The sequence below is a fragment of the Drosophila virilis genome, chromosome 3 (genome assembly GCF_030788295.1).
Source record: "Drosophila virilis strain 15010-1051.87 chromosome 3, Dvir_AGI_RSII-ME, whole genome shotgun sequence".
NCBI lineage: Eukaryota > Metazoa > Arthropoda > Insecta > Diptera > Drosophilidae > Drosophila > Drosophila virilis.
Window position 1 is genome coordinate 20925813 of NC_091545.1, and position 27276 is coordinate 20953088.

At 40.1% G+C, this 27276-nt stretch overlaps 1 protein-coding gene across 1 annotated transcript in view; it reads right to left on the reverse strand.

Annotated features, from left to right (window-relative positions):
• The window catches only part of LOC6624448 (uncharacterized), a 169918-nt gene extending 143190 nt beyond the window's left edge, over window positions 1–26728 (reverse strand). Inside the window, exon 1 of the mRNA XM_032434522.2 lies at window positions 26663–26728. The gene's annotated coding sequence lies outside the window, so the exon portion shown is untranslated. The remainder of the gene's footprint in view (window positions 1–26662) is intronic.
• Between the last annotated feature and the right edge of the window lie 548 nt (window positions 26729–27276).

Sequence of the window (27276 nt, forward strand, 5' to 3'; positions counted from 1 at the left end):
GTCCAACTGTCCGTCTATCCATCTAACTGTCTGTCTGGGCTCAGTCGCTCCGTTTGTCATCGCCGTGCCCATATGTGTGGCAAGGCACACGACGCTTGCCACAAACCAAAACAAATCAAATGGAAACGGGGCAACGGGAATGGGAATGGGAACAACCCGAGCAACCAAGCTGCCTTCAACTCTAGCAATTGTTGTTGTTACTGTTGTTGTTGTTGACTCTGGGCTTGGGCTATGAATTGGTCTCAGTCTCAGTATATGTTGCTTTTGTTGTCGGTTTTGGCTGCTTGTAACCTCACCTTTAACATCCCACATGCGTCGCCAGTTTGCCAGACTTGTTACTTATTCTATTTTTTTTTCCTTCAAGCTCTTTATAATACTCTACACAATTTATTTAATGAGAATAATGGAGCACATTGGTTTTAGACCAAAATATAAAGCTAAAATAATACTTCTTAAATACAAATAAAGGACTCTTCAAGTATGCATATATTCGCTTTGTCTCCGCGAATCGTACATCACTTACGCAAGATAATGTATATCTTATTATCTAGTAATTTATAATTAACTTCCATTTTCTCTTTGGCAGTGCAGTTGCTAGTCTACTTGAAATTTGCATAAAGCCTGCTCCTATTGCTGCTTCCTTATACAACAATTCTCATTGGTTTTTTTTTGTAAAAGAGCAATGGGCAATGTGCAACACGTCATCGTTGATGCAGTAATCGCCATGGGCAAGTCAGTTAGTCCAATTGTCAATTAAGTCAATGCAAATGTTATATAAATAAAGTATTATATAATTTGAAAATTTATCGCATTTAAAGTTTTTTTCTTGCCAGCATATCAGAGTGCAAAATTTGATGATGATTATGTCTCAACTTTTCAGTTTTCGAGTCTGTGGGCGAATCGTGGGCAGTTCATTCAATCCGAAGTGGAGCTACTGTTGCTGATGAGGTGTATGTGTGTGTGTGTGTGTGTGTTAGTCGGTGTGTGCCAGCTAGGCTTTAATTAGCTGGCCAAACCTTGAGCTCAATCTTTGTATGCAATAAAAAAGTGCAACATTTTGTCTATGGCTGGGTGGCCAACAACGCACACACACAAGCCAAACGAGAAGAATTGCAAAGTCTAACAGGAAGTTTGCCACACGCAATCAGCAATGGAGTCAAGTCAAAAGACGAAGACTTCACACTAGGCCGGGTCCCAGGTCGCGGATCTCCTGGTCTCAAGTCTCTCTCTCTCCGTATGCCCGGGCCACATTCCAGCTCGAACTAGACAAATATTGATGGCCGCTCATCAATAGCCATAGCAGCAGCCGCCGCCGCCGCTGCTGTAACACCACAAGCAGCAGCAACAACAACAAGAACAACAACAACAACTGCAGCGAAAAATCAAACGCAGCAGAAAGAAAATTTGCAGTGCGATTGATTTATTTACCACGGCTTAGATTTACCGCCTTGCAGTCGAGTGGCATTTTGGCATTGTGCTGATGATGCTTTCCCACTTTTGAAGCCATACGATGCCCCCACTCCCTACTGCTTCGGCGTAGCCAGCTCCAATCCCTAAACATCAGTCGCATCATCAACAGGCGGCACCAGCGGCGCAGTCAGCTTTAAATGTTGCGTTTGATTTCGCTGGGCCAACTGTTATTTTTTTTCTTTCTTCTTCTTGAGTTGTTTTTGGAATTTCTGCCTGCTGTCCAAGTGCATCGTTACACAAAACCACAAACAATTTATATTCCCATCAAACATTTGACCGCAACGCTGATTCATCTTAATCAATTATAATCTTTTGGATCGAGTTTTTCCGCAGTAATGAGCGAAAAACTTATGCAGTCGCAAGAGGTCGCCACTCGGGGGCACCGCTGCGTGTAGCGAGATTTGCGCCACAGGCGTTGCACAGATAAGAGACAACCAGACTCCACCACTCCTCCTAACAGACCCATCCGCCAGCCAAGCGCAATTGCAATGCCAAACGAGATGATTGCATGCCGGACACAATGCGTTTCACAGCACTGAGGCAAAAGCCAAAGACGGCTTAGACCCAAATAACTCGGATCTATTGCAAAGAATGGGTATAATAAAAGCATGATACGATCTATTGACCAGCCGGTTTCAAGGTATTACCAAGCATTTGCGTAAGAAAATTGATACAAATTAGAAAAACAAATTAGTTATAAGCATTATCTTACAGAGATTAAAAGCTACTCAATAACTTGTTGCGGTCAAAAAACTAGAAAAAAAGGAAAAGCCATAAAAAATGTACTTTGCAAGCTTATGTCGATCTTTGTTCTAGGATATTAGTGAAAATATTACTACCCCCTGACTGGACTGGAAATGTTGATATGTAAAGCTGATTTATTTCACTCTAAAAAACCCTTAAAAGGCGGATCTGCGATGCCAATATCTGAATGTTTACCCAAGCATTTTAGGATTACTTCGAATATGATGAACTTTCAATCAACACTTTCCCATACATATGCGACACAAATACGACCTATTTATTAGATTTACAAAATATTTGAAACTCAAATCGAAGATTGGCTCAAATAGATATATATAGATATATATTTATATTCAATTGCAGCATGCCATATTCCAACCTTGACTTACACGATACAAGATAACATCCACATTAATTACACAACAATTGTTTGCACCCCATTCAATCAGAAGGTAGAGGGGAAGTGATTAGAGCTGTCAAAGCTCACACTGCTTTCGACATGCTCAATTTTCAATTAGAATTTGTGGTTGTTACATGCGCCGCAATTGTTTAATTTACAAATCATGTGAACCAATTAAACACAGGCAAAGCGAAAGCAATAAAAACAACAGCAACAACAACAACAACAACAGCCACGAACAAGGCTTAAATAGACTTTACTTGTTAACAATTATTAGGCCGAGACCGAGGCGAGCAACGAGCAATCAAAACCAAATCAAATGATAAATGACAACACCAAAACACAACTAGCCTTTGGATTGTACAATGGAGGAGCAGGTCGAAACCGAGACGATGTCGATCCATTAAGCCCCATAGCACCAGCCACTTGACGGATGAGTTTGAACTCACATGTCTGACCCAGAGCGGGACGATGCCCAAGGCAGGCAGAGGGAGAGCGAGCGAGACCGAGAAAGGGAGAGAGAGAGTAGTGAGTGAGTTATAGTGAGGAAGAGGGGGCGCCGTCAATCATAAGGCAAATGAAACTCACACCATGGGCAGCCGCATCTACAAATAGGGCCCAGACGCAGGCACAGGCATCATAGATCGAGCCCCAGCTCCATTGCCGGCTCCATCTCCATTTCTGGAGCTGGGCAAACGGCCAAGTTACACATTATTTGATAAATGGCACACAACCTTTTCGAGGTTGATTATTGTGTTTTGTCTCACTGTGTTATGTTTTTTTATTTTGATTTTTTATTGTGGGACTTTTTTTCGATTTTATTTTTTCTGTGTGCTGATTGCCCCGCGGGGCCACAGACAAAGATCGACCACAAATTTAGCTACAATTTCAAACAGTTTTCGATTTGAACATTTTTTTTTTTTTTAACCATAACGGGGCCTTCGTTACAAAATTGGCGAATTGAATTAATCGTTTCCATTTTGTTTATTTGTTGGTAATTAAACACCTCTGCTTTGATATCTTGTCTGCGGTGCGAGCAAAACAAATGAATCATTTACATTTTTATTTATTTATTTTTTTTTTTTTTGGTTTCTTAATGTTGAATCGTTGTAAGCCATAAATTTCGGTTACGCTATGTAGCGTTATGTGGGGCCATGGGAATTTTTGATTTTTGTATGTTTTTCCTTTGAGAAATGTACGCATAGCAAATGGCGCCTGTTGAGAAATTATTAGGGCAGAATTATGGCGAAATCGAATCAGCTAATGAAGTTTCTGTACAACATTTACGAGTGCGAAGAGAGCACTTTAACTATTGTAGACTGTTTGCATGGACAGAAAAAATAGAATTATCACACATATGTTTTACAATGTATTTAATGCTGGGTTAAGCCACCTTTCCATTTTATAAATCTTAGTTGAGCTATAAGTTCAGAACCAGCTAAACCCAGATTTATAAAATGTACTTATTTTATATGCACGTTTTTATCATCTAACTATACAGTGTCCTTTTAAAATAAAGATTGCTTTCTTGAAGTTTGAAGAACGAACTCTCGTGAATTTCCTTTTTCATTTTATAATTTAACTAGTTAAAATTTTGTAAAGTTGTTGGAAATTATTTTAAAGATATCTTCCATTTGACCGCCCAAATTAAATGTATTTTTCTCTGTAAGCCTTAAAGTTTCAAAGCTTCGTATTTACCTTAAACATGGGTTTGCTCTTGAAACAAGCCAGGTAAGGGTATCTGTTCGTCCGTATGCTAGCGTAAGGCTACGATCAGTATCTTTGCTGTTGATTCAGCCTTGTTTCGACGCAAATCCGCACAAAACTGGCTATTTCAAATTTCAATTTATAGGAAAATGTTAGCAGCAGGTGTTCGTTCAACACAAAAGTTGGAGTTGCCGCCAGTTGCCGGTTGCCGCCGATGCAGCTCATCAGCTTTGGCTGATCATCAACAGCTCAGTGGAGTGTGTTGGAGTGGAGTTGTGCGCTGCTGCTTGAGTGTGGTGCTTCCAAAATAAAGCAATTTAATGTACGCCATTGGTGGTGCGGCGCGGTTGTGTGTTGGCCCCATTTGGTTCATGTGGTAAGTATTTTTGGGAAAGTTTTTGGCGTTTGAAAAATTCTCCAATGTCAAAATGCAAAAACAGAATAAGAAGAAGAAGAAGAAAAACAAATTTGCATTTGGCCAAGCCAAGGCAATGGCAATGGCAAAAGGCAAAGGCAAGGCAATAGGCTAGGATGGTTAGGCAGAGCCTCTCTGGCGGCTTGGTGAGAGCCCTCAGGCATTCAATTACAATCGATTCTGGTGTGAAAAAGTTCAATTTCTTTTTAGCCAACTGCGACGACGCCGATGACTACGACCCGTTCGCAGGCTAGTAATGAGGAAATGGCAAAACGCAGTCGCAGTTACAGACCGCAGGACGGACGGACGGACGGACGGACGGCAGCAGTGGCCATATGGAAAATGCAACTCATGCACTTCCTAGATTGAACAACTGGTTGGCTATGCTGACTGGGCTGACTTGACTTGACTTGGCTGGGGCTGTGTGTGCAATATCTACATATGTGATTGCCATATTGTGTAGATAATTGTGAGCGACCCCCCTATGCCGCTATCCGCCTGTGCTCAGTGAAGTGCTTAATGCTTTGTGACTATTCATGGGCACTCAAAGCAGCAGCAGCAGCAGCAGCAGCATTCGCATTGCAGCCAACAGAAGCAGCTTCACTTGGCCACATATGCAAATCACACACAGGTGAAGTTCGACAGGCTGGCCAGAAAAGTGCAGCACTCCAAATGGGCAAACACACATGCATAGGCGAGGGGCGGCAACAGGTAGGGTGGAGCAACAGCAACTGGGCACTCAAGCATTGACAGTTGAGTGGTCAACGTTTTTAGCTGCACCACCAGCTTCATCCACAGCAACAGCAACAACAGCAGCAGCAGCAGCGTCAACAACAATAATTACCCACTTGCCTGCACTTGATATTAAAATCAGACAAAGGCGAAAAAAAGAAAAATTCAGTCAGAGGGGGGAACAGGCAGACAGTCAGACATACCGACAGACATCTGGCGGCTAAAAGATGCTTCAGTCGTCACACGGGTCAAAGCGAGCAAAAACCCAACAAAAACGTGCAAAACAATGTGCAAAATTATCAAAAATCGTTCATCAAATTACCAAAAAGAGCGCAACGGGCCACTTAACGACTCTATTACGAAATGGCAAAAAGAAAAAAAGATCGACAGAAGAAGAAAAAAAAAAATAATAATAGAGGCATCGCCATCGCAAACGTTGCTGGCAAACGGGCGTTTGCGAACAAAAATTGCAAAAGCGTCAACACAAAAATTATTTTAAATTAGAACTCGAAACTACTCACGTTTTGCAATTTTCGCTTTTTGTGTGGAATGCCAATTGAAGTGTTAGGAAAATAAACAAAAACAAAAACTGAAGCATCATCCACAACATTGTGAGCAGCAACAGCAGCAGCAGTGGGGGGTGGGCAAGCAACAGCCAACGGTAGCACTAAAATAACAACAACAATAACACGACTTCGATGAAGACTTGGCCTGGCAAAACTCCTCTAGTCAACTCTGCCTGTATCTCTTTCGCTCTCCCTTTCGCTCTCTCTATCTCCTTCCATATATCTGTTCCACTCACTCGTGTTGTGGGCTGGCCCGGCCTGGCAATCAACGCAAATAGCTCAAACGCCTCAAGTGTTTGCTGAAGATGTCACCCACACTTCAGGCTCAGCCAGCAGCAGGCAGCAGGCAGCCTTAGTCAAGTTCGTTGCCTGAGTCTTTTGTTTAGACAACGTCAGTCAAGCAGCACAAGTTCCTCCAATCTCAGTTTGGCTTTTGCAATTTGGCACAGCAACAAAAACAACAACAACAACAACACAAATATTGGCAATATTTCGATGCGACTGCAGCAACTGCTGCCGCTGGTACTTCTGCTGCTGCCTGGCAAAATATCGCTTACAGTTAAATGGAAATTGATGCACTTAGCTGACTCACTCAGCACTTCTGTTTGGGCTATAGGGGCCATAAGGTACTTATATATTGGCATAGGAACAAGTACAACTCGCTTTTCTATACGTTCCCAGCAACGTGACTTTGAATAAATTAAAGTGCATATCATATGCATGCGCCTGTGCCAGAAATAGAGCGAACGTTTCTTCTATAGGAAGCAGCTGCTGCTGCTGTTGCTGCTGCTCCAAGTAGCCACTGGTAGTTAATATATATATAATATATATACATATATATATTGGAAAGGGATCAATGCCAACGAATAGACACAATAGCCAAAGGTCAGAGCATCAACTCAGCAGATGCAAACAAACAAACGGCAAATCAAGAACTCTCGAAAGTAAACGGAACTCACAAAAATGAAGCTCTAAAAAAAACGATCTAATGTGGACTTCATTTTTCCAATTCTTGAACATTATCTACAGCATATAAGAATTCGAAACCCGAAATTAAAGTATACATAGGTAGATATAGAAAAAAAAGTGAATAGCTTATAAATGCAGAAATTTTAAGATATTTTAGATATGCTCAATCAAGCTTATCAATTGAAGCATTAATGGAATTTAAACAAAAGAAATCTTTTCAGTCTTAAAAAAAAGCCTGGCATAGTCTAAAAATTTCCACTTTCCAAATAATCAATATATAATATTTCACCAAATGCTCCTTATAACAAATATAACAGACAAGGAAATTATTAATGATTAAAACATAATTTTACTATCATAAATAGTTTTATTAAACGCGTTTTCCAAGTTTGCCATTATTATAAAATTTCGGACAAAAAAAGTCAGAGCTGAACATTAAGCCTAAATGTGTAATAAATGCTGATTGACATTTAAACCTAATTAACTTGCGAAATGTTGTACTCGCAAATGCTATCCAACGATAAGAGCTGTTAAGTTGATTTATGTGCAGAGTAACCGAAAACCCTGGCCGAAACTAATCACAACTTATGGCTATCGATAACAATCAACAGCCATAACTCATTTATTTATAACTGGAGCCAGCACATAAGTACTCTAAATATGCAGCGCATAAATGTCACAAGCAAAGGCTGTTAAAGTTTTAGGCAGCTAAAGTCAAACGGCTGCGTAAATATTTTGCTTAATTATCAATTTAATAAATTGCAATTAATTAAATTTAATTAACAGCAGACACGAGTGCAATCCAATTGGCAGCCAGCAACGGGATTAGCAACAGGTCTCCAAGTCTCATTTTTATTATCAACAGCTGACAAAATCATGTCCCATGTGCCATAAGCTACACAACTTTATGCGTTCCAGCAGCACCTCAGCCACGACACAACAAATTTGCGGCAAGCTACCAGAACCAGATGAGATGGTACCTATCGTACCTATGATGTGCCTATCAAATGTGTGTGTTTGTGTATGTGTGTGTGTGTGTGTGACTAACACCAAGTGATTAGTTTTAATGGCATACACTTAGGAAAAACGTCAATATAAATTCGAGCGACTAAGTTTTCTTGGGTATAAAAGCAAATTCATGACAATAGTTTAAATTACTTTTTTATACATTTATCTCAAGTATTAATAAATCTCTAAAGTCTAGTATAAAACGAATTTAATTATAAAAATATGGATGTAGGTAACTCTTCAGAATTAATGGTATATTCAAAACGAATAAAACGCATTTTAAAATTTTTCAACATATTGTTTTAGTTTTTATCTTTGTTACTTTTAATTATAATTTTAGCTCTCGAAAAAAATTTTTAATATCATTCAAAACATGTCCATATTTCAAATATCTAAAAAGGAATCATTTCAGTGTACATTTTTGATTTCTTCAAAATCTATTCCAAGTGGACAACTAACAAATTTTAACGCACTTTAATTGATCCTGAGCGAGAAGGCTTGGCGGGGGTCCAAGAGATAGATATTTTGAAGAAAACATGCGAGAGTAAGACTTGTTCTTTGAAGTCATGTTTTGGCCTAGGCTTTAAGGCTAAGACTCAGCTGCAACAAGTCAACATTCAACTGTAAATTGCCGTTTGCTCAAATATGCGAAATTAACAAGACACAATTACAAGACAGAAAACGCAGACAAACACGCCTAGACATCAACTACTGCTGCCTCCTCCTTCGGTCCACTACTGCAACTGCAACTGCTCCTCCTCTTTCTCCTTCTACTCCTCCTCCTGCGCCACCAGCTGGCTGCTGCTCCTCTGTTGTGTTATCGTTTAGTCTATGGTTTTATTTTTATTGCGCCAAGATGCGCCACACCACACAGCCATGTCCAGTGTGCAGTTCCCAGCTATAGAGCTTCAACTGCAACCGTGGCTGAAATTTGCGAGATTTTTATCAGCCACCGCGGCAGGAGGAGCAACTGCAGCAGGAGGCGTCAGGCAGCCAGGCGGGTAGCCAGGCGGCCAAGCAGCTGAGTCAAAGATTGGGTTAGGTGAAAACGCAACACGCGCATGCAAATGGAATTTATTGTATAATTAGGATTTGTCTTATAGGTAATAAGACGCATTAAACACAGCCGCACCAGAAATGTGCGTGGAAAGCGACATTTTCAATTGAAAAATTTGTTGTCCACAGCTTTCTATTGAGTATTTGGGGAGCGCCCCTTCATATTTTCTAGACCTATGCGAGTTGTTTTCCGATGTTCGTAATGTAAGCTCATTACTGCATACGAGCTGTTGTGTTGTGTTGTTCTTTTTCTGTTCGGCCGTCTTGTCGCCGGGGTGTCGAAATGTACAGCCAATTACATGCGACAACAAAAACAACAAAACCAACAAGAAGCACAACAACAGTTGTTGTCTGTGGCCCGCAGCTAAAAAGGAATTCAAGGCGATGCTTGTGTTACTTAAAGCATCGAATTTCATGAGTTTTGTCCGGCAAAGGAGTCGCTGCTGCCAGGTTGCGACCTCTTAAAGAGCTTTTCCATTCGCCCCATAGAACAATCATTGTGCGTGTAATTATATGGGCATGCCGTGCAAGAAGGATGTGTTCGAAAAATGGGGTCGGTCTCTGGCTAATGAACATGCAAACGAACTATGCAGCTTAAGTGAGCAAGTGGAGGATAAATTAAATCTTAGGATATTTTTAAAGCCTATGCCTGTGCAAGGAAATTGACACAGGTAAGTGAGAGCAGACCCTGATATGATATGCCGTTGACCTTTACACGACTTTCTGATCTTTTTGCAATCACAGTCCGCAGCACTCGTCCTCCTTTTCACGCGCACGCTCTTAATTGTTACTCTCCCTCCACGCCCTGCCATTACTTGCTCTCTCTTTTTCCCATGTGCTCCCACACGAATCCTTTCTATACGATTCTCATTTAAAATGACTTAACTTTCTGGCTTTCTAACTCTGGCTATTTTAATAGACACTGGTCTCTACAGATGTGCTTCGATTTAGTATCGAATGCTTATAATTGATATTTCATTGCTAGCTTATTCAATTCTATATGCTAACAACAAGAGTTGTATGGTGTATCGAATGTTATACAAGGGCATTCACATGCCCAAATAACTTCCGCACTTTTCGACATTTGCCCTCTTGCCTCTCACTTTGCTGGCAATGCAATCGATAATCAAAGCGAAATCTCAACGATGTGTGCAAAATGCAAATGCTGAACACGCTATGAACTATGATCATTGCAGAAGATCACACAGCATCTGTAGGTGGGCAATCGTTGTGGTTGTTGTTGTTGTTGTTGTTTTGTTTTCTTTTATATATTTTTGGCCACGCTAATTTTGTTGACCTGCTGATTGCGCATGGAAATTGAAAATTATGAAATTATATTTTCTGCACCTACATAAAGCGCAACACATGCGAATGCATCAATAACAACAGCAACAAAAACAACAATAAAAACAACAAAAACAACAATAGCAACAAATGCATCATGTCAATCGTGATTTTGTTTGCTGGAACTTTAACATTTCATCGACGTGCCGATGTGATCCCATGTGATGATGATGATGATGACGACGGTGATGTGTTGATCAAACTGTTGTTGGAGTCACAGTTGGAGTCGCGACTCGGAGTCGGGGCTAGGCCAGGCCAACACAGGCCAGGGCACGAATGCTGCACACGCTCCACGGCTCATCAGGCCACACGTCATGCATGCCCATATACAAATTCGTTGCGCCTGATTACAAGATCAGAAAGAGAGAGGGAGAAAGAGAGAGAGAGTGAGAGAGAAAGAGAGCGAGAGAGAAGGCCGTGTGACTTCCAATGATGACGATGACCCAAACGTTCAAAATTTGTAGCAATGACCCACGATGATCATCATGGTGATCATCGCAATAATGATAATGATGATCGAAAACCTATTCGCACGGCCTAAGCTCATTGCAACGTTGCCAATGGCTTGAAATCAATTGCCAGAGCATAGCACACAAAACCAGAAAGAACAATTTATTGTCATAAACGACAATTTGATACCCTTGCAGCTAAATGATAGATAAACGATATCTATTATCTATTATTATTTTGCATAGAAACCAAACAAATTTCTGTTGATTCAAAAACTAATCATTGGACTTGCTTATTTTGAACAAAATATCATAATCTAAGCCGGGGCTAGAAATGCGTTACATATTTTATATAGTAGTGCGAATACTCTTCTGTTAGAGCAGACATTAAGCTTCTCTCGGCGCTATTGGCTGTTTATGCTAGCCGCGAGGCAACGAGGACGCCAATGATGTTGCCATTGAGGATGACTTCGTTCCAAACGAGCAGCAAGTGCAAGTCGCAAAGTTCGCGGGAACATTTTGGTGTGTGACGGGTTGATCTTTAGCCATATTAAATTAGCCAAAGGCTAGCAGACTGGCTGTGCCTATGATTGATCTGCGTCTCGTCTCGGACGATTATACAGTCAGTCAAGTGAGTTGGTCAGGTCGGGTCGAAGTTGCCGATCCGATCGGATTGGATCGGATCGGGTCGCGTCGCATTGCATGCATAATTTGATGTGTGTCGAAGTTGCTCCAAGAAGTGCATGTAAAAATTTACAATACGTAAATCTTTATAATTTTTTTTTTCTCTGGTTTTTCTTTTTATTGAGTTATTGCCGGCAATTGATAGCAACTACTCAGGGCTAGGGCAACTGGTGTGCACGTTCCGGCTTAAGGTTAAGTACGATGTGAATTACTTGATACCAGCTCTGCAGTTGTTTTTAGGTTAGAAACAGGATGTCAAAGTTGACGTTTTAGGTTGTGTTTTGTAGTGAAGCACTTATTAACCTTTCGCACTAAAAGCCTATAAATTTCTCCAACATCAACAAAAACCCAAGAATCTGTTCCAATTCGACATCTATACCATAACCATAAATAGATGACCTACTCCAAAGTGTCTTAGTATTAATCAACGCTCATCTTTCATAATTTGAGCACAACGAAAGCGATTATATACAGCAGATTGCATAGATATATGATAAATTTCGATGGTTTTTAGATTAACGGGCAGCTTTCTGATATTTCTATAAGTCGCTTACAGAAAAATAGAAAAATTAAATAGTTGCCTTTGGGCAACATATAAACAATATAGCTATTGATTGCAACTAATTGTTGTAGAAAACGTAAAGAAATTTATCAAACGCCTATAAAAACTATATCAGCAGCATTATACTCTTTCAGCCCTTGCCCCCAGCCCCCGCCCCCTTCCTTCCATCACACTCCACGCTTACACGCATTTGGCCCACTGTAAAAACGCTTCGAGGGCTTCAGTAATCATTCAAAAGCTTGAAATAAGACCCCGAATTTTGGCTGGGCCACTCGTAAAATCGTTTATAAATTATGAAAATATATGTACATAATGCATATAAGCATGAGTTCAAAGCGCGCCGTTTACAAAAACGAAATATGAAAAGCGCTTTTTATGTTGTTGATTATTAATTTATTAACTTAAAAAAAATATATATATATATACAACCACAACAACAACAAGAAAAATCATAAAAATTCAGATTTCTATGTCGCTGCCGTTTTCGTTTCGTTTCTTTTGGATATCCATTTGTTGGTCACAATAATTAAATTTAGATTAAGTTTAGAAACGAACTGGCAACGTCTTCCACAGTAGTTTAATGTATGCAAATTACACGCTGAGCCCCGACCCCCAAGGCCCCCTCACCAACGACCACTAACCCCAAGTGGATCTTCTGTCGACATTGAGCCAAAGCCCTTTAAACGTGACGAATCGATTCCCAACAAGACATTGAACATACAAATTTTCGTTTGATTTTTTTTTTCTCTCGAATATTTTTTGGTTCTCTAATTTGTAACACATCTCTCATAACGTTTTTGGGAAGGGGGTTTTAATTTTTTTTCTCCAACTCATATTTTGTTTATGGCCGAACAACGCCCATTTTCTCAACTTTTTGACTTTAATCGTCGTCTGAGGTTTCGAGTCGTTTTTTAAAATTTGTTGAATTTTTTTTTCTCGAACGCTTTCCATTTTAACTAGCTGTAAGAGTCGAAACGCAGCCAATCTATCGCCTCGCAGCTCACGTGGGCGTTGCTAATTAGTGTTGGAAAATGCGCTCGATTTGATTTGTGGAAATTTATGTTTAAACATTACCTCTCCGGCAACAGGCAACAACAAAGTGTTTTAGGCCTTGTTTACGATGTGTGAGCTTTGGGGCTGAACGCATTTTAAATGAGCTTATAGAGCTCGAAGCTGCGCCATAGCAGTCCGAGTAGGTGGAGACGGAGGCATAATTAAGTGGACTAAAAAAGTGTTCAACCATTTAGGCATAACTGTGGGAAACTGTGACGTTTATCTTTATTCAATTGGTAATAAGGATTACAATTAAAACTATTTAAAATACCTCAAGCAAATCATGTATTTAAATATGAATTATATGAAGTATATAGAGGTATATATACACACATGCAGCAAAAGAAATTGAACTAGATAGATCCGGGTCAAATCCGTATATAAAAAGATTTACTAATCGTTAAAACAAAATACAATTAATAATAATATATATACTATGTGCATTATTCCGAGTATGACTGTATGATCTAATCAGTTTAATGAATATATGTCTTTTATTAGACTTGACAGAGTCCCAAATTTGATGTGACACACCCGACAGCCTAATGAATATATGCAATATACTCATATGCCTTGTTTTGTACCCTTGCACCTTTCCACATTCATTCCAATTCAATTTTAAGTTTAACAACAACTTTTAACGCTCACTCTTGATTCCTTACATTCAATAAAATGTCGTAAGGCACTGAGCACAACTCCTTGGCAAACTTTAGTTAGCGTAAGGTGAGATGAATATTTGACTAAACATCTCAATTTTTGGTAACTGTCATTTAAGCTAATCGCATATTTAATTTTACTGCACCGGGAATACAAAAATTAATTTTCATATGCCCTAAGCCTAGTTTGACATATGAAGTTATGTTTAGCTAGCTTGAAAGAAGATACGTTCAAAATGTGATTGTTTTCAAGTTAACTGGCTTATTGTTGTCTCATTGACAACTTATCCTTTGGTAATTTGTATTTTCCAGCTTCTGGGCTGAACGGCAGAACGTAGTCGGCTAGTAACCATTTCCCAACTATTGCCTGACGTTACGGCTTGGCAGCGATTTAAGACATTTGACCGAGACTTTGAAATTAACAGACAGAACATTTCAGCGCCTGGTTGTGCGCAGTATGCAATCCCAGTGCAAGCAATTCCCAATTCCCCGCCCCAGCCCGCTCTCCGTTACACCCCCATTGCAAGAGCCCTGGCACGGTAGTTGTAATTAAAAACGCGCAAGTCGTAAAAAACAGAAATCAGTTGAGAACAGGTCGGTCTCCGTGTCTCTGCCGTGCTCTCTCTTTCTTTCTCTCTCTCTCTCTCTCTCTCCATGATGAACGGGGCGTAACGCGCTGAGTAAAATTAATTTTCCATATGTGAAGAAGAGGCAAATGCGATTTGCTGATTTTTAGATTTTCGCCCGACTGACTGACGACTGACGACCGTCGGCTGACAGCCTTCAATCTCACGAAAAATGTGCTAATTGCAATAGAAAGACAATTTCTATCGTAAACATTTTTCAAACTAATGAAGCAAAAATGAATAAATGCGAAACAAAAAAAAAAACCAAACGAAAAGCAACAAGCAACAGCAACAACAACTTAGTTAGTCGAAATGGCGAAGCGACTGACTAAAAATTAGTTGTTGAAAATGAATTGCACTAATATCGAATTTCACACCGTTGCGCTAATGGCCAACAACAGCAACAACTACATATACTAAAGCAGTAGAGTACTAACAACAACAACAACAGCAGCAGCAACAACAACAACAGCAACAACTGCTGCAGCTGTCAGACGGCAACAACAAAAGCAGCAAAAATAAAATGCAATCAACATGTGTTGATTTTTTTTTGTTTCGTTTTTTTTTCTGCTTCTTTTTTTTTGCTAATGTGCAAAGCGCTGATTGGACGAAACCTGACCGCAAAATGGAAATTATGATGCGGCCCCGTTTGAGTAAAGAGCACAGCACAAGCAAAACAGAGACAACAACAACGGCAACGGCAACGGCAACTCGACAGCGTCAACAACGACAACAAAAACAGCAACTTGTCGACAACAACCCGTAAGCGGGTTTCACTTTTTTTTTTTTTTTTTTTTTTTGGGGCGAGGAGTTTCAGTTTGAGTTTGCGAATTCTTAAGGGGCCCCAGATACGAGCAGCCAAGCAGCCAGCCAATAACAAACTATAACTAACAGCGTTACCTGATATCAAGCTGCAAGTTTATTGGTCAATCAACAACGGCCAACAGCGACAACTCAGTTGAGCCAGTTGAGTAGAGGACACGATCAGTCCACTCAGAGAGATCGTTTCATATTTATGCCTATGCATAACAAGTTGCCGTGCGGGGCGTGCATATTAGAAAACGCAGTTATCAGATACATATGGTATAGTAGAAACTAGACAAGCTCACCTGTGGCTTATCTGTAGCCGAAACCTTGATGCTTCGTTAAATCATGAAATCTTTGCGAAAGAAAAGAAACAATCTTCAAATCCTTTTAAATTTAAGTCAATCGTTTTTAAACACTACTCAAAATACTCTTCGGCGTGCTTTCGAACACTATAGCGGAAGAAATAAAAGGCAATTGTATTTTGATCAGGATTGGGAACCTAACCGAGAAAAAGATCGAACTAACTCCTTGCCTTTAGGTTCGCAACGTGTGCCTGCTTTCTTGGCTGGCTATGAAACTTTCAACGTTTTAATAAAACATTTCATTTCAAATACAAATCTTGCATGTCATACATTTGTCTACAGAGAAATTGCGAGGTAAGCTTGATCTCTCTTCATTTTGAGTAGATCAAAATTTGCATCCCCCAAATATGCTTAGATAAATTCATTAATAGAAAACCGAATTGTTTTTGGACTTGGCGCTAGGTCTCCCTAACAATTTTTTTTATTACATTTTTTAAATATATATATGACCCTAATCGGTGGCTTTTAATTATTATTATTATTATTATTATTTAAAAGATGGTTTAAACCTCATGATTACATTATTTACGAACTATCTAATTATTCAGTTAGAATAACACCGTCTACTATGGCTTTTGGCACAGACAATATAATACTTAATCAGATCCTTATTAAAACACTTAAAGCAAATCTACTGCATACAATCTTTAATGTTAGTCGTTGGTCAGCATTAGGCATGTTTCACTGTATGCAAACAACGCTGTCACCTGTTGGAGTAGCGCAATTCAAGATTTACTAACGCTATTAAATGCCAACTGGCAAGTGGCAACTGGCAACTGGCAACTGGCAATTGGCAAACTCTGCAATTGATTCGCATGCATTACCAACTCAGCTTTTGCCTAATGATGGAATTATAAGCAACAAAGACGGAGACCTTAAGTTTTGAGATGTGCTGTATGGCCATGGCGTCTCAAACATGTTGTTCTCGTTATTGTTGTTGCTTTTGTCGATGTTACCGCCCAAAAAGCCGCACGATCGCTTTAATTTATGTAGCTGATCATACGCGAAACATACAAACAAATCAATCGAAAGGCGATAGGAACGTTGATAGCATTTAATTGGCGACAATTGCTGTGGTAGGTGGAGTCTAAAATCAAACAGATGCATCTTGGAAGTAAAATCTCAGGAGAGGTGAGTTGGAGTACGAATCGTTGGGGGGACAAATTGAGTAACCAAGTTTTGATAAAATAGGAATAAGGAATTGAATATCTCCGATCAATTTAATTAAACTTAAAATTAGATAATTAATCAATCTAATAAAATACGTTGAAAAGCTGTTATGTTTCAATTTCGATCAATTGATATTTTCTAAAAATATGTATACAGATGGAATTGCGACTGCAGGCACCACGCCGCACCCAAAACTGACCCAGAGCCGAGCCGAAGAGAGCCCACAGATAGAAGAAGAAACTTTCCATTCCGACTGAAAAATGTTATCAAATCACAGCGCACAAACGAGCGACCACAAAACTAAGCAAAGCCAATTTTAGCTCATATTAACCCGCAGCACAAAGGCCAAACTAGCAAACTGGCTAAGAGGCGAACCAGGCAAACCGGGCAACCGGGCAACCAGGCAACGGGTCATGCTGCATGCCGTAAAGGGGGCCATGCTACGGCCTCTGGCCACAGACGGCATTCGGCGGGACTTGGAGCCCATTTCAACTTTCTCACGCACTTCAAATTTCAATTGGCAATAAATGTAATGCAAAGCAACACTTTAAATCATTGCGAGTTGGCCAACAACGCCAACACCAATAAGCCATGGCCAACAACAGCAACAACAGCAACCACAGAGGATGAGACCTGGCCCGGCACCAGTCTCAGATTGTGGCACAGGTTGAGCCTGAGGTTCACTCTGTGGCTGACTGTGACTGTGGCAGGCAGACACAACAGAAAAAAAAATGCTGCCGCCCGCAGCTGCTTGCGTGGGTCGTCCCGGACACAATGAGTCCACATACTCTCCTCCTAATCTAAGCCCGACGACCACTAATTAAATGTTTCGTCTAATTGCCATTTCTCCATACAGTATATGCACCAAAATTTGCCAGTCATAAAAGAGAAGCAAAAAGAAAAGGTATACAGCTAATTGTTTGTAAAGTCAATCGACTGGACGCTAATGCATTCATAAATCGCACTCAACAACTGCGATGGTCGCATATTAAAAACTTTAGGCCTTTATGCTCGTAATGCCAGACAAGCATCTCAATACATTATATTATATCTTAAGCGCACCTACTTATATTTTATTGCAGGTCACAATTTTTATTCTAGCCAACAAAACTGCAAGAGAAAACAGCTGCTGTGCGGCACCGAGCATTAAATACCCTTCCAGACTTGACTCCTGATTTGTTGCAAGCTCAAAAGATACTCAAAGTACCCTTAAATTAAATGATTGAAGGAAAATAAAACAAATAATAAAAAAATCATTCAAAGTAGTCGAATTGACACAAAAAAAAATCACACAAATTTATGGTAAACTTCTAATGTATGTAGAAAAAGTTTAACACAACAGAAGAAATCATCAGGGCTAGAAGTAAAGACAGACGGGCATACGCACTTGCCTGAACAGAGTTTTAATATACCCTAAGTGAGGGTATCTTTACATTGCCATTAAGAAAGCACTTAATAGACTTTTATGTTGATTCGCTTGAAAAGCGAAATTTAAATGCGAGCTCTAAAAAATCGTTTGCCACATTTAATATGCCCAGATCGAACATTAATGGAGTCTGTAGTAAACATATCGCACAGATAGCAAGTGTTATATATAAAGCTGAGCATAAACTTAAATGGACATTAGGCACAGATTAAATGAATCATAAGCTGGGACTCAGCCTGAAAAGCTGAAAGCAACTTTTATTTTTTGATTTGGTTTCAGATTATCTTTGCATTTCAGGCAGGCAAAATCATAGGAAATCGGTAAAGTTGCCCTTAACTAGAAGAAACATCATAAATGTGAATATAAATGGAATGATTTATATTGTACCAGGGAAACAATATACAAATTATTAGGCCTAAATTCACAGCTTTATTTTATACTGACCCAACAACTATGCCTCAAAATGACTACCTTATGGGCAGCTGGAATGAGCTGCACGCGGGCAAAGGGAAGCAAAGGTCACGTTTGAGTTGCTCGCGAACTTGAACTAATTTACATAAAGATTGGCAGACAAGAGTTCCATTGGATGTGCGGTCTGTCTCATGAGCCTCGCCAGACTCAACGACGCGTCTGGGACAAATGACTGACAGTCGTTGGCCTGCGGCTGTTGCCACAGCAACCAAGCACAGCAGCTACTTCAGTAGCTGAAGCCGACAGGATGATGGCAAAAAGAGTTTCCAGCCTCGAGTTTTGAGAGCAAAACCAAAAACAAAAGACGCACAGGCCCTGGCAATGGCTCCCCAGACCCAGTCACAGTCTCAGTCACAGTCCCATTCCCAGACCCTTACCCTGTCCCTGTACCTATCTCTGTCTCTGTCCTCGACCCTGCACTACCACCAAATGGTAAATGCGCGTTAAATGATGCTTTCGTTGCGCATGCGGTCGAGTGGCAAGCGAATGTTGCCTCCATTTCAGCATGGGAGCGACAGAGCGAGACAGAGAAAGCCCAAACGCCGACGACATTGCGCTCGTAAAAATCACGAATTGATGGAGTGTTCAAAGAGCGATCAGCAAATCATTTTCAGGCCGCGCAAAATTGCCGAAACATATGCAGATGAGTAGCGTGGTGAACGTGAAGTTTGCTTCCTGAGCAGCCAACCAGCCAACCAGCCAGACAGTCAGACAGTCAGCCCAGTAGTTGTAGCAGTAAACTCTATAAGTTCGCCTCTGAGTTCCCAGTGGAGGCCCTCAGGTGCACTTGGTGTTTGTTAAGCTGCTGCGCTGACTGCCAGCCTTCCACTCACAGGCAAAAGCAAAGCAGCAAAAGGCGCAACAAAAATATAACCAAAATCTTAAATACCCTAACTGAATCAAGGTAAGACAACTTGAAAGATTTGAAGACATGAGGTGCTAATTAGAAAATAATTCTTTTCTACATCTGCAAACAAAAACTTTGCAAGCCAAGTCAGCCTAAAAGACCAATAATTAGCTACACACATAAATATGAATTTCATTGACACATAAAATATATTAATATCAAAGAGGTATGTGATCTGTTTTGTCTGTTCAAGTTAATGAACATAATTAGACTTCTAGCTCTGCCCTATCAACTTTCATTTAGTTGTCAAGTGTTTTAGCCTAGTTGATGTACCTGCTCTGATTGTAGGGCAACAAAAAAATCAATTCACACTCGATGCTTGCCCTGACGTTCTTCTAAGCTTTTGTTATTTACTTTTGGGCTGCTGCCGCCGCTCTCTCGAGTGCCATGGCAATGGAATGCCGAATGCCACTTGTCTGTCTTTGCCAGCCAACCTACCAGATGCCTGCTGCCTGCTGCCAGTTGCCAGTTGCCTGTTGCCAGTTGCCAGTTGCCTTCGCAGATCCCTAGATGCAGTGACTGAACTAGGCTCGGTTCGGTACGGTTTGCTGCTGAATTTATGTAGGGTTAGAGGGCGCAATGCTCGATGAGCCGTTGAGTTGAGCTGAGTTGAGTTTTGTAGAGTTGAGTTGAGTCTGGCTGAAGTGCTTGCTTGTGGTAGAGAGCAGTTGTAAGCGTGGCATAGCGAAATGATTTACATTCGCAGCCAACATAAATTTCACATTGCAGCCGTGTAACGACTTTGTGTCTGGGCAACTCTCTTAGCAGCGATCTTGCTTGTAATTAATTCTGTAATTTTATGCATATTTTTAAGAGTACACAATTTGCCGCTGTTATCGATATGGCCGATGATAATCGGCAAGACCAGTAGCCCAACACACACACACACACACACACACAAAAACACACTACAACACACTCTAATAATAAACTTGGATCAATTCATTTGCCACAATTTTCCGGGGCTGCACAAGACGGTGGCATGTTGCTTGGCGGGCACAACATGCGCTGACCCTTTATGCCAGTTTGCCAAATACCCCCCACAGCCCGCCGCGCTGACCAATTGCCATTGTCGTTTGTTCATGTCGTCTTAGACTTTGGTCTTCTGGCTCGAAAAATATCGATTACATGTGAGACGCTGCCTGCTGCTTGCTGCTTGCTGCTGGTGCTTGGCTCTCAGCTTGGAAATTCAATTCCAATGAAAACAGTTAAATTCCGGTAAAAAGGTCTGCAGCATGCGAACGTCGAACGTTCCACCCAAAGTGGGTTTCTGCTGCTGCTGCTGCTGTGGCCATGGTGGTCCCAACGATTATCATGAATTGATCTGTAAGATGTCAAAGCGCAGACGCAGCAGCCAAAGCAAAATGTGGCGAAAAGAATGGCCAATGCGGAGGTCTCACACACATGACCAGCCCCAGCCCCAGTCCCAGCCTAAGCCTCATCCTCAGCCACTTTGTCTGTAGCTGCTGCTGCTGCTGCTCGTTCCCATGTTAGCCAAAGCCAATGCCAAAGCCAAAGCCGTTGCCAAAGTTAAAGGCAAAGCCAAAGCCCAGTCTAAGCCCAGTTCAGCTAGCCAGCTAGAACACAATGTTGTTGTTAGAATTGCGCGCAGATAACAGCAAAATGTTGGCAGCACTGTTGACATTATGAATGACAGCGGTTATTTATTATGTCTTGAATTCTTGGTGAGGGAGAGAGCTGTAGTTAAACCTGGGAATCGTTTCAGACTGGAGTCAGAATGCACATTGGACATTATGGAAGCAGCAAGTATCGTCCAGGTGTATGTCAAAATCTATGACGAAGCTTATAAATTATATCGTATATTTTCATGCGTCATCACATCATATTTTAATGAAATATGTATGTGTAATACAGAACAACGGTTAGTTATATAATAGATATATAAATAGATAAATAGACTAATCAATTTTATATAATTCTTTCACAGACATCGATCAATTCAGCTGAATTGTATAAATCCTTGTATACATATAATTTATTTATTTATCGATTAGCTTTAGTTGTCATATTGCGTAACGCTGGGTTTTACTCTTATTAAATAAAACCTATTCAATTCAAAAGTTCCAATCTATGAGACTCACGCACCGAACAGCGACTTTTTTAACTTCATCAAATATTATAGATCATGTATTATGCGAGATACTTTGTCTGTAATTCAAACCGTGACATAGAATATTACTCGATTGATTGATAAACAATAATGTTCAAGGAAAAGTGAAACAAATACAAATTGAACTGACAATTCGACGCGTGTAAACTAAAAGTTTTCAAAGGCCATAGTCAAATTAAACGCTTCATTTGCTCCAGCTGAAAATTGCGTAACGAATGCCAAATGCACAGAAAACCACAAAAGCAGCACCACCTTCTCCAACTCCAACTCCAGCTTAAGTGGCAGGCTCGACTTCATTAGATTGTAATAAACGCGCGCTGGTTACAGCCCAACAACAGCAAAGGCAACAAAAATATAAAAAAAAAAAAAAAACTGACAGCAACATAAAAACTTAAGAAAAATCTAAGCTCAGCTTATAAATGCAATTTCGTTCGCACAATCTTCAATGGACTTCATTAAAATATTCGAAACACAAGCAGTTTAAGCCCCAAGACACCCTCCTCAAAAAAACGAAAAACTTGTCAGACGCACTATAAACGCGACGTTGCCGAACCGCCCGATTGCAACTTGAACTCAAAGTGGACGCTAGGATGGTAGCAGAGAGCGAGACACAGTACAAGAGAGAGAGAGAGAGAGAGAGAGAGAGAGAGAGAGAGAGAGAGAGAGAGAGAGGGAGACAACGAGAGACCGGGCAGACTGTGGCGAGTCGAGAGTTCAGAGGTCTAATTGAAAATGCGCAAACTTGAAGAAATATTGAGAGAGTTGCAAATGTATGTATATCCATTACCATTAGAACTCAATTTGCTCGCATGGCGCACGCATTCACAAAGACGCCCACAAGCAGTTCCGAATACCCTTACCCCCATCCGCCCTTCCGATTCACACCCAGCTACTCTGTGCAATGCGCTGCCTTGCGAAATTTATAACACGGCGGGCAAATTGGGGCCAACTTGTGACAATTTACGATATTAATACTAAATATTTGTGCCCCGTCGAGATTTACGGTTTGTGGCACAAAAAAAAAATGCGAAAAAAACACACTAAGGAATGTAAAAAAGTGCCCAACTAGGAGATTCCACGTATCCAGCTTGCGCAAATAGGGAACAATGTTTAACCTTACTAAATTTAAATTTGCTCAACATTTTCGGGGGGATGATGTAAGTAAAAGGTATTAGACTGTTGATTTGCATAAGCGGATACGCGAGTCGGCAAATCAAATTCTCTTTATCTCCAATTTATATTATTATAATTCTTCGACAATCGATAATTGTCGATGTTATGCAAAGATAGAGAATTATCGTAAGACAAGGTTTAATTCGTTCCATGTATGGTATATATATTTAAAAATTCAATTCTCGATCGACTACCTCATTAAGTCGACTGCCTGTTACATTCATTTGCACACAATCATAATACCCCATCGAAGCGATTATCAATGGATATAGGGTATTATAATCGGGATTATTTTGAGCTTTATGCGTTTTTATTGTTTGCTTGCCATAATTTCAGCGCTTAAGCGTTCCCAGACATTTGCCAGCCAGAAACTGCGCATAAAGTGGAGCAGGCCATCAAATTTTATGATAATTGCAACCTGGCGAGCGACTGACAAATGAAGTGATTTTAAATTTTTCATTTACCGATTGCAATCCGCACATGCATATGTATGCTTGTATATATACATATATAGTAAAGTTTCTTTATTTATGTTTATTATTTATTTCGCCCAGATTTAATTATAGACGTTGCCAAATCTTGAGTGGGGCAAGCGAAATGCTGTTGCCGCGCCCCGTTAACAAAAATTTAAATAAAATGATTTTATTTTTTTTTTTATATTTCCGATAATATAAGAAAGAAATCATCGTAAAAATTTCACCCAGCCGCGCGTAGAAATTTCGATGCGCGGCAATTAAGCGATCAGAGCTCAAATCTGATCACTGGGAACCAAAATAGCCCGAAAAACCCATAAGATGAGGCGTACGCAATGGAAACCCTTTTAGGTCAATGAATTTGTTATCATCAAACTGTAACCGAAACGAACGTCATGCACATTTGCATGGCGGAGCGTGGAACGCAAATTACAAATTCGAAATTTACGAGACCAAAAACAACGAACAACAACTTTAATAAGCAACACAAGCAGCTAAGACAAAAAATACTTAGACAAAAAAAAAACAAAAAAAACAACCACATTGACGTGCCTGACATAGAAATCTGCACCGTTGGCTATTAGCAATTAACTGGGGCTATTATGAGTCGTAGCCGACAAACATATTTGACGTGCTACAAGCAGAAGAAGATCGAAACGAATCGATCGCTGCCAACGATCAAAGGCGGAGTTTGCCACACAGCGGGGTGGGCAGGTGGGCTAAGATAAAGCTGAATCTTGGGGGCAGTGCGCATAAAAAGCCAAATGCCATAATAGCCAAATTAATCAGTCACAGGTAACAACCCAGCAACCAGCAACCAGTAACAACAACAACAATAACAACCAGTCCCAGAAACGTCCCGTTGTCTGCGCTGATGACTTAACAAAAATGTCAAAATTGAAAAAATTTCGAGAATCAATTTAACGAATCTTATATGCCCTGTAAAGCTAACCAATAATAATATCATAATGTGTTGAATGATCTTGTTAATAGTCTCCCTCTAAATAGTTTTTAAGTTAGTTTCAGACAATGTTCTATTGAAGCCAGGAAGATCCAAAAAGCGTGAAAAGCGACTCAATGAACAATATCAGAGCTTTATAAACGAATTTAAGGCTGATCTTTTGGTAAGCAAAAAATATCCATAAAATCGTTTTCCGCCAATTTTTCACAGATGTAGGTCGAATTTGCCACATCGCCTACTGTTTCTCTATTCTCTATATATAAAGTTGTCAGCAAGTTGTCATTACAAACTGCATTAAAATTCCGGCATGCCCAATTCAGTTAGGGCACTTAAAGTTTACTTATGAACACATAAAAGGGATTTGTCAGACATATGATTGCCAACTATGCAAAGTGTGTATGGCAGAAACAGTTGGAGCTCCATTGTTTGGCTTTCAATTGAAGGTGGGTGGTTGGTTGGCTGGTCTTGGTCTCTTGATTTGAAGCGCCCGCGGCTGTGGCTACCGTTTTTGCCGCTGAAGCTGACAAAATGTAATTGTTATACTATAGGCGCAAAAATGATCTTAGTGGTGCCATCAATAAAGGCCGTTCCACAGCCTGACAGCTGGACGGCCTGAACGAGAGCCAGAGCCAGACCGAGACTGGCCAGCAACGGGAAAATGCGACGCATGAATGTTAATTGAAATATGCGTATGACTGATGGACGGACGGGAAGTTGGTGCGATCTGAACTGGGTAGCTATCCAGTTGGCTATAGCTGGAACACTTGGCTAGCTGATGGCGGCTGATGGCGATGGGACACTGTGCACAGCTTTCACAATTATTGATTGATTTATTGATTGAAATCTGCGCAGCAAGCAACTGAAGATGTTGCGACTGTTTTGCCAAGTTTTCTGCTGTCTACAAATTGAGCGAGCGAACGGCCAAGTTCGTTGCCTAAGTTTTTCAGCATTTGGCGCCCAGCCGCGGCGCCGTCGCCGTCGCCGTTGCCATTGCCAGAGCACGGTGCACGAAACCAAACAATAAATAATTAAAGCAATTAAAAATGCTAAAAACAAACATTTAACAAGCAGCGCCAGTTAAAAATTGTTGAGTGTACCAACATTTGGGCGAACCCGAAAAGAAAAAATAAAAAAACATTCCGCACAAAACAAAACGAAAAAGAAAAACTCTATATACTTATCTTGGCCCCAAATCGGGTCTAAATGTTGCACATTTATCAAAGACCCCTGCGTAAAAAAAGGTCAACGCACAGTTATGCCATGTTCTGGTTCTTGTTATTGTTGTGCGGCCTTTGGTACTCTATGTACAAACTATTTCCGCTCAAGACTCGGGCTAACAACAAGCTAAAATATCTGGGAAATGGGTTCGCAAAACTTACGAGCAACAAACAAAATAGAAAACCTTAAAAAAAATACGATTTGGTTTTTTTGCACATGAAATCTAATTTTTTGGCACTAAGGCAATTAAAATGAATTTGTGCGGTTCGAGATACAGTATCTGTATCTCTAGCCTATACACAGGCACACAAATTATACGCGAAGTGTTATGTGGAAGCGCAACAGGCAAAATAAGCAAAGAACAAGGAAGCCAGTAAGAACAGCTTTAGTGGAAGACCGAATATCAAATACTCTTGCTGAGCTATTCAAACAAACACACGTCAAGTGTGAAATCACCCAAACTGAACCTACAGCCAAATTATTTAAATAAAGAACAGCCGAACTAAAATTTGTTTTTCATTAAATAGTTTTTCAGCATATTAGTAAACCTTTCAACACTTTTTTGGTTGCAATATTACGGCATGGACTATTTTCAACCTTTAGCAGCTATGAGAGCTATACGGTATTATAATCCAATCTAAGCGCTGCCAAAACTTGAAAGACCCCTCAGTAAGGGTATAAAAAGTACATACTTTAAAGAGGAAACTCATTCAATGTTTAACTCGCCTGTGAGTGGCTTGTGGCTCGTTATCTTTCGCGAAAAAAAACCTTTCTGCCTGATATGCAAATAAGTTTGATATACAACATAATTAAATTTCATTACAGCAACGCCCCGTCGAACTGCGTCGCTTTGGGCTGGTTCGAGTGGACGTTCTGTGTACCTGTGGCAGCACGTAACAAATTGCCAGCAATTAGTGGGGGGTATCTCAGCTGCGAATGATCTGGCAGACGACGCATCGTTCTGTCGCTGCAATCGGCCAGCAGCAAATTAATGCGCGATGCCAAATTGGAGCTGCCAAATGCATTCTCAGCTGCTTTTGCATTAAGCTAACTTTATAAAGTTGTACAATGAAATGCACAAATTAATTGAGACAGATTGTTTTTAATGTCATTTGTACTTACCATTTTAATTAATCGCCTTTCGATGATCGCTTAACCTTTCAACCTCCAATGAAACTTCTGCGAATGCTGGAAAAGAAACCGTTTAGAAAAATAAGTTTAAGAAAGATAAAGATTGAGAATATATAATAAATTAATTGATTTTGCACTATATTTTATATCATATAATACACGTTATCCTTGCCTAGAGGGAATGTATCATTTTTTGTCCACTTTCTTATTAAAATATTCAGCGTCAATGCAACTATTATGTATGTGTGTATGTTATGTATGTATGTATATGTTTATGTAAATATGTACATTAGTTAGTATGAACGTATGTATGCATGAAAGCACATGTATGTATGTGTGTATGAGCGACGGGCGAAAATTACCCGTATTATCCGTCTGTATATATGCATGTATGCATGTTTCTATGTATGTATGTATGTATGTATGTATATATGTATGTTTGTATGTATGTATGTATGTATGTAACTATGTAGGTATGTATGTAAGTATGCATGTATGTATGCATGTATGCATGTATGAATGTATGCATGTATGCATGTATGTATGTATGTATGTAGTATGTATGTATGTATGTATGTATGTATGTATGTATGTATGTATGTATG